The 9,443-nt window shown below is 35.2% G+C and overlaps 1 pseudogene; it reads right to left on the reverse strand.

Annotated features, from left to right (window-relative positions):
* Positions 1-1,879: 1,879 nt before the first annotated feature.
* On the reverse strand, positions 1,880-2,596 carry LOC101574036 (annotated as a pseudogene).
* Between the last annotated feature and the right edge of the window lie 6,847 nt (positions 2,597-9,443).

Genomic DNA, 9,443 nt, shown 5'->3' on the forward strand with positions numbered 1-9,443 from the left:
ACCGATGAATGTCCATTTTGTATCTGTGTATTCAAAGAGGTTAGGATAGATATAGAGTTGCATTGTCTTAATGAATAGAATGATTTGTTCTGATGGTATTTGTAAATAGGATCACAAGTCCACTTCTTGTACAGCAATTAACCACTAAGAAGAATATATGCAGTGTACTATTTGTTGAAAACTGTACTTCCGATTTGATTGGGATTGAACTCAGGCCCTTGTGCTTGCCAGGGAAGCACCTATTCCACTGAGCCATCTCCCTGGCCCCCTTAAGAGCATTTCTAAAGACTATTCCAATAGTCGTTCCTCTAAAAGAAATCTACCAGAAATAGCAGAAGGGCTATCATTTGGATTATATTTCAGAAAAGATAAGTAATATATCTCAAAGGAAAGCATAAAAATTTAAGATGGGCTCACTTAGTAAACTTTGAAAAAAATCAAACGTCATAAATTATTTTAAACTGGCCAGAGAGAAGGCTCAGTGTAATAAGCGCTTCCCTGGCAAGCGCAAGTGACTCAGTTCAATACACAGTTCCACCAATAAAGAAAAAAATTCATAAAAATAAATTAGTTTATAACTTCTTAAATTTGAATATGTATTAAGAGGCTTAAAACTCATGAAATGTATACAAGTATTTCCACTTTAAATATACTTTTATTGTGCTTTGGATAACCTCTGTAGATTCTATTAAGGGGCCACACAAAGTAATGTCAAAGGAATAGGGAATGGACAGATAAGAAGTCAACAAATTAAATACTAATAACAAAACACTATTTATTAACTAATAGCACAAATTTATGTATTTTTTGTTCAGTATCTTTGGGGTAGTGGAAATGACTATGAAATGAATGAACTATCCCATTCGTCCAAGTGAAGATTGTTAACTAACCCATTATTTGATGGCTCACTCATGAAGTACTACTTCCCCAGACTGCTTATGAAGGGCTACTGTGCTTGATTTACTGCCTATTTTTCTGTGTTTTTTTTCCAGCAACACATAGGAAAGACTCTCTCTCAAATCACCAGAACAAAGAAGTCACAGACCACAAAGTACCCCCAAAGAAGTCTGAAAATGATTTCATTCTACACATTTTATTAATCACTCTTATAAGTTCAGAGTATGTGTTTATGAAAATAATTCTGAGCACTCATGTATCTATTTTCTTCCTTATTTGATCAAAAGTGTTTGCAAATACTCCATGCCTTCCATCTTAGATTATTCCCCTTAGTCTTTTCTAAGAAACTAGTATATTAGCGTACAGAGCTTTAGGATTATTTTAATGGAAGGGACAAGTGCATTAATTTACTAAGAATATTTTCCTCTGATATCTTTCACAGGCACTAAGACACTGTTTTATCACGCAGTGAAAATTATTCTCAAACAAATATCATTTAAGCTGCCAAAGTACTGACAATATTATGATAGTAAACTTTACCTATTAAACTTCATAAAGGCTAAGAATATCAAGCAAAAATGGAATAAAAATAACAACCCAGAAATGAAATACATCCGCATGGTATCACTCTATAAGATGTAAACAGACGACGAATATTTAGGTGGAATGATCTCTAACATGGCAGTGACATTCTTGACAAAACAAACTCACACTTGGGATATCAAGTAACATGAGTAAGCACAGAAGCTTGCCCCCAATGAATGCTTTTTCAAAGTTTACCAATTAACTAAACATCATTTTGTGGATACAAGATGAATGTACATTAATACACTATGCAGGTAGAAAATACTCTAATTAAAGCATTTTAAACAGATGGTGATAGATGTTTATTGGATACTGCAAATTTTAAATATTTCTCTTCATCATGGACATTCCAAATTATCTCTAAACAATTTTGTGCCTGACAACTTTTGAAAGTCTTCTAAATGTACTCTCCAAAATCTTGAGTAGAAGTATTATGCTCTGCAATGAAGTGCTCAAATTCTTTTGCATACTTATTTCCCATTTCATGTAGATGCTGCTTCATTGCAAAGTGTACAGACATTTCTAAGGAAGGATCGTTTTCAATCAGCTTGCTCACCATCATCATGAAACTTTTGCAGTATTCTTGGTAAGCCTGTTCAATCTCTTTTATTTTTGACACAATTGCTTTTGAGTACCTGTTGAACTGACTATGTATAAGTAATTCTGTGTTGTATGATGCTTGGTTCTCTGGATTCTCCCATTTTTCAGTCAATAATGGTGCAGTAGGTACTACCTGGCACTCAGATATCCCCAGCAAGTTGCTCTCCGCTGATCTTTCCACGTTTTGCACGGACCAAGTGCTTACAGCTGCTGTACGTTCTTTTTCTGCTTTCCTGCTGGTTTTCTCTAACACATTTGATGATAGCCCTGCTGTTGGGCTAGGGAGTGAAGTGTATTTTGACATTTTCCAAGATGAGACCTGTTCCACTGCATTTCTATGCTGACGCTGGTGGAAAGAGTATGGTTTGCTTTGAACTTGAGAACATTCACCACTAACACTGGAGAAAGATCTGCTGTGTGGAGAATCCTTATATCCTCTGAGAAGAGGAGGATCCCTTGTATAAGGAGGATTGTCTCTTGTATCATGGGAAGGGTGGGCACATTTTCTTCCCATGTCCCATCCCATATGCTTGTAATCCCTCTGGTGGATTGCAGGGTGATCATATCTTGAGCTTACATAGCTAGATTTATATCCTCTCTTAGGTGGATGGATGCTTCTATGAAGAGAATACCAGCTGCACTGGTCATCATCTCTGTAATCAACATCATCATTATATCTACAGTAGCTTCTTTTAACATGTTTGCTTACCTATAGAGTTCTCTTTTCCCGGTGTGGTTTTTTCTTTGACATAGTATTAAGTACTCCATGGTTGTTTTGGCCTATGGTTGATTTTTGAAAAAAATAAGGATGCCTTGTGTGAGTAGACTCGTCTGTCATATAATGGGGAATGTTCATGCTTTTGCTTGTAATATCATCTGTTTTATGTTTGTAATCAATCTGGCAGTTCGAGCAATGATTATATTTTGAATTCAGGTAGCCAGACATTTCTTTTCCGAGTAGGACCACTTCTTGAATGGTGAGAAAATCTATGGCCCTTGTCATCATCTTGGTAACCAAATTCATTATAATATGTACTGAAACTTTGCTTACCAGGCTTACCTAGTAGTCGGGGTCTGTTTTCCCTTTGTTGTGCATTCTCTGGCACAGTGTTAGGTAGTCCATGGTAACCATCACTCGGATGATTCAGAGGAACTACTCCTTCTCTGGCAAGTCTTTCAGCCCCATATCTGCCCCCAGACCACATACCATGTCCTCTGTGAACCTCAACTTTGGTGAACTCAGTGGGCCTGCAGACACAGCACTCCACCAGCATTCACCACAACCGAATCACGGCCTCCACCACTCTCTGAGGAGGCACTTCTGGGAACTAAAGGGACGTCAGCTTCTATTGGATTTCATTCTACCTTTATTACGAAATTCCAGAATTTTGACTATGGTATTCTAATGAGTATTTTTTTCTCTAATCAATTTTACTGGGGAAAAGAACGTCATTTATGTGCATGCACATCTCTGTCTCTATTTGGGATATTTTATGTAATGATTTTTGCTGAAAGATTTGTAAAACTTTAGTTTTATTTTCCACTCCTTCCTTGACTCAAGTAATTCATCAGTTTGGTATTTTTACATCATCCAGCTCTTGGATCAACTTTTCATGCATTGGTGTTTTTAGAGTATCACTGAGTAACTGATATACTACATTCATCTTTTTTATTAAAGTGCTTTGAAACTTATTGAATGTTGTACTTGACATGTTTTGAAGCAAAGAGTTTTTTCTCTTCAGATCATTTCTTTAATATACTATACACAAGCTAGGACTTGTTGAGGATTCCCTGGTACCGTGCTATCCCATAAGAGAAAACAATTTATTTCTTCTAGTTATGCTTTACATTACAAGTTATTGATAAGAACCAAAGTACCAGTGACACCATTCATGTCTTCAAGTCCTAGTAATCTCTCCACATTGAGTTCAACCTGCCAGCATGGCTTTCCATTAAGATTAGTATTCCCAGGATTTCTACTCCATTGTTTTTCATAACATATATTTTGCTGTTTTTGTTCTTTCTAGATATTGATCTCAGGGCTTTTACACTGAACTACATAGCTTTTTTTTCTACTTATCTCTTGTTTGGTTTTGTCTTTATTTATTTTTTTCTTTTGAAAGTGGATTTTCCTCAGTTACTCAATTGCCTTGGCTTGATTTGAACTTGTATCCTCCTGTGTAAACTTTTCAAGTGATGTGTTTCTAGACATGTGCTAGCTGCCTGGGCGAATCTGTACCTCTTTACTAAGGTGGTCATTCATATTTCTCATCATTATCTCCAATTCAATCAGATTGCCTTCTTTAATCTAATGGGAAATGTGATTGATTAATTTTTTATCTGCTTATATCCTCTTCGAGCTCATGGAATATATTGGTAATTTCTTTCTACATTATTTTATGATCTGTTCAAAGATTTAGTTTTTAAGTTTTTTGCCTTAGACTTCCCACATTATGGTACTCATGAGATCATCTTTTGGGCAACAGTATATATATATATATATATATATATATATATATATATATTATTGAGAAAAAAGTACCACTGAGTCAGTTTCAAAACAGTTTACTATGACAGTTACAATAATTATTACTTTGTATACTTTTGTTCTTCTCAGTTATTCATTGAATCCCCATATATAAGTAATAGGCACTTGAAGATATACTCATAAGTAAAATAAACCACCCACATGTGTAAATATCTTATAGTCTCCCTAGTGTAAGAATTCAAAAGAAGAAATCAAAATAGGCTGTTATAATGCAACTCAATGTAAAGAGAGAACTTAAGGATTAAACAACAAAGAGAGGGCAAGGAGAAAAGATAGGAAACATGGCAGGGGCAAAACCATATTTTTACATACACTAGATGGTTGAGGAAATGATACTGAGAATCTCCATCAGGTTTTTGAATCTGTAGATTTCTGAGGTATCTCCTTGCTATATTTGATCCTTATTCTTTTTTTTTAAATTTTATTTATTTATGTGTGAGTGTCTGTGTGTGTGTGTGTGTGTGTGTGTGTGTGTGTGTGTGTGTCTCCAGCTCAGCCCACCAGGGGGCGGGGCTGGCTGGCATGTGGTGCTGGGGGATTGAACCGTGGTCCCTGTGCTTTGCTAAGCTCGTTCTATGTACGTGCTTTAGACCACTGAGCCATCTCACCAGCCCGATCCTTATTCTTTTACTTCTTTATATATATTGTGGATCAGTATGGATGAAAATTCTGACATTTAGTAGAGCTCTATTTAGTAAGTCAATTTATTCTCCCTGAGTTATCTTTACTTTTGAATTTGTATTAGTGCACAGACACATAATTAACATATTTTTTAAAAAGAATATTTGTTTCTAGCACTGAGTTGCAAAGAGAGAACTGCTGGAGGTAATACAAAGTCCAAAGAATCAATCAAATTTTGATTCATAACTTAGAGGTTGTGAACTGCTAAAACAGTTTAACGAGTTTTACAGTGTTTCACGAACCTAGAGATATGAAAGATTAATAGCGGTAAAGAAAATTATGAGGGATAAGATAACAGAAAAAAGTTTTTTTTTTAAACAAAGAAGAAAGTTGAAGAAAACAAAAGGAGATTAAAATGTTACACCAGAAAAAGAAAGAGGACAAAGTATTTTTTGGCAAGATTATTTTTTGTACCTGTAAACATCGAGGGAAGGAAAGAGTTTGTATGATTATGTGTGAGAGTAAAGAGCAAGAAAAGTTTTATGAGCAGAATGTAGAAATTCTTCAAGATGATGGAACGCAAGCTATAAACTCACAGAGAGTCTTTCTTAGAAGACAGGAATAAAGACTTTAAATCATGAAAAATCCTGGTATTTGACATGAGACAATATAGAAACAAAAATGATCACTATCCTTCATATACTACTGCTTATGAACAAATACATGTTAAACCAGAACAACAGGAAAAATATTTTTTTTGTTTGGAACCGGGGATTGAACTCAGGCCCTTGCACTTGGCAGGGAAGAGCTTATTCCACGGAGCCATCTCCCTGGCCCCAGGAAAGATAATTCTTAAAGAAGCTTTTATTTATCAGAAAAGTAGAGGAGAGTGAGGAGATTTATTAGTGTTTGAGATGGGAAATGATGAAAATCCTGGGAGAGACACTTTAAGTTGACATTGAAAAAGATACAAAGAGATTTAGTGCAATCAATTTCTTAACAGAGACACTAATTTTAGAAATCCTCCAAAATAACCGCTGGTGAAGGGGAAACCACACTTGAAATGGTAACATAATGCAGCCTTTAGATATCTCTTAACATTTTATGTATAAAGTTAAGGAAGAGATAGAAAGGGAGAGGAATAAAGATTACAAATCAGAAGCTGATAGAACAGCTAAGAGATAGGAGAATGTGTGAGGGGAAAATGTCAGAGATAAGGAAAGCATGAATTTGTGAATGGGAGGTGAGAGATAAAATGAGATGATGTATTTAACTATTGAAATAGTGATCAAGTGAGCTTAGACAATATATAAAAAAACAGTCTTGAAATGAGCTTACCACGATTTTGAGTTCATCCATCTTACAGCATGTATCAGAATTTTATACCTTCTTATTTTGTTGAGTTCTGCATATATTTATGCCACATTTCCTCCTCATCCATTCATCTGTTGGTAGACATAAGAATAAAAGATTAAAAGAATGAGAATTAATAAGCTTTATTTAAAGTAAGACCCAAATTCAACAACTAGAAGTTTCTGGACTTCCCAGAATTTCTGGATGGCCAATATGGGCTGGGCTGTTCTGGGCCTTCCTGTTGGCCTTGCCTGAGATCTCCAAGGGACCACAGGCATCTGTCACTTCAGCTGAGATAGTTTAGCACAGCGTCACATCCTTGTCTGGCAGGTGTCAGGCTGTTTTACAGGTGGTGTGGTTCTCTTCCGTGTGGTGTATCTATGATCTCTCTTCTAAATCATTTTGTTCAGGGAAAATTGTAAGAGTTTGCCCATATTCAAGGGTGCAAATCAAATTGCACCTCCAGACAGGAGGAAGTGCAGAGAACTTGGGGCACATTTGACACCCAGACTTGCTGTATCTCCTTCATGAGAAAGTCTCTGGGTAAAACCCCGGGTCACACCCACTCTTCTTGCAGTCTAAGTCACTGAGACACAGACTCTGGATTTAAGAAGAAGCATATGAGGTGGCAGGGTGGAAGCAGGGGCATCATTGTCCATACTGGTGTAATAGTTTGGCAGGCAGATGTTCCAGAGGGGCTTGTGGAGCAGAAGATCCTTGAAGGCTGCAGAACAAGTTAGACCTGATCTTACTCCACCTGGGAACAAGCACATTGTGTTTCTTACCTTAGAAATCAGGCTGAAAAGAGATACAGTGCAGTGACATTAAGTGCTAAGTGATACCTTGCTTTGTGTGCAGAAGAGGAGTCCAGCTCATAGGACAACTGATCTGTACTTTAGTAAATTTTATACTGATGTTGGTTTGTTGGCTTTAAACAAGGTGATTTTTGACCTGTGGTAGAGGGAAGGGGCCAGGTGTAGTGTGGAAGGGAATCCTTTGTACTGTCTGCAAGTTTTCTGTGCATTTAAAGTCATTCCAAAATAAAGACTCATTTAATTTTAAAAAATAAAGTAAGAGTAAGTAATAATTTGATCAATCTTGCATACCTATATATTGTAATCTGAGCAACTACTTTGGTGAAAATAATATGTATTATAACCTGAAATATCTCTGATAGTCTGATAATGTTTAAAAAATCTATCAATTTAAATGTGAGTATAGAAATTTTGTTTTGTATTTAGGTACCTATTAGACATCTTAAATTATGATGATTTTTGTGTTGGAGTATGGGAAAACATATCATGGTTTTATCTTACAAATTATCTGATTGTGCTGGGGGTTGTGATGCATGCTTATGCTTTTAACACGTCCAGGATATTGAGGCAGAAGGATTTTTGTAAGTGTGTGGCCCACCTTCGCTTCTTACTATAGTGAATTGAAGATAAGCCTGAACTATATAGGGAGATCCTGTCTCAAAGAAAGGAAAGAAAAATCACCAAAAAATTTACCTAATTGTATTTCTGCATAATTGACAAGAATTTTTGGAACATATTTTTAATTTTCTTCCTGTATTTGTGAATAAAAATAAAACACTTGTGAGTACTTTTTGGAGGAATTAAATTTTATCTCAATTGTGTGTTTCCACTCACTTCAAAATGCTTTTATGAAATATATAAATTGAATTAAATATCTAAGTGACTAATATACACATCTTGTTTAGCCATGGGATTTGGATACATATACTTTTTATAGTAGTTTAGTGCACTAAACAACTTTCAAAATTTTAAAATCACATTTAATTCTTAAAGTTAGTTTTATATTTTCATATTGTTTTGAGTGAGATGCTCCTTTTTGTTTGGCTTTTCTTTTGCATTATTTTTGAGACAGGATCTCACTATGTAGCCCAAGCTGGCCTTCAATTCATTTATATAGCCCTGCCTGGACTCTAACTAACTGAATACTACTGTCTCAGCCTCCTAAGTGCAGGAATTACAGGCATGGACCACCAAAACTGGCCCAGAGTGAAATTTTTTTATTAGATAACATAATAAAATTATGCATACATCTGCACACAATTATGCAGTTGTGTATACATGGTGTAAAAATATCATGTGCATTCATATTTTGCCTTCAGTATTGGTGTTTCTGGAGAGACAATTAACTTGTTGCAAATACTAAAGTACTTGGATGCAATAAATTTGTGTGAAACTTTCCTCTTTTTCAAGCCTTGAATTTTAAATAAAATGCATCGTTCATAAAATCACATAAGAATTTGTTAGAATTAAGGAACTTGGGCTAAATTGTAGCTAAAGCTGTTTTAGCATTTCTAAAATGGTAGAAGTAAATATCTTAAAATCTTAAATAATACTGATACACAATTATTTTGATTTTTCACAACAGACGCATGTTTGATTTTATGGCTGTGATAACTTTTGAGATCAGACCAAAGGTAGTGAGCTGAAAGCATATTTTTCCTTTCACACCTAATTTTCCTTTCACACCATGTTGGCTTATAGACATTTGTTTGTGCAACTCAGAAATAAGAAAATTATATTCAGATTTCTAATTTAGAATCAAATACCCTTAATCCCAACATCATACAGCATAGATTCAGCAATCACGAAAATGCTCCAGCTATGAGTGAATAGAGCTTTCTGGGGACATCTAGAGACAACTCATGGCAATAATTTTCTTCAAACTCAGTAGTTGAATAACTTTTTTTTTTCTTTTTCTGGATTTAGATTCTTTTTTTTTTCTACAGTTTTATTGATAAACATATAGCAATGAGACAGTTTCAAATCAAATCGGAAGTACAGTTTCAAGAAATAATACACTGCAT

This window comes from Octodon degus, unplaced genomic scaffold (assembly GCF_000260255.1).
Source record: "Octodon degus isolate 3935 unplaced genomic scaffold, OctDeg1.0 scaffold00103, whole genome shotgun sequence".
Classification (NCBI taxonomy): domain Eukaryota; kingdom Metazoa; phylum Chordata; class Mammalia; order Rodentia; family Octodontidae; genus Octodon; species Octodon degus.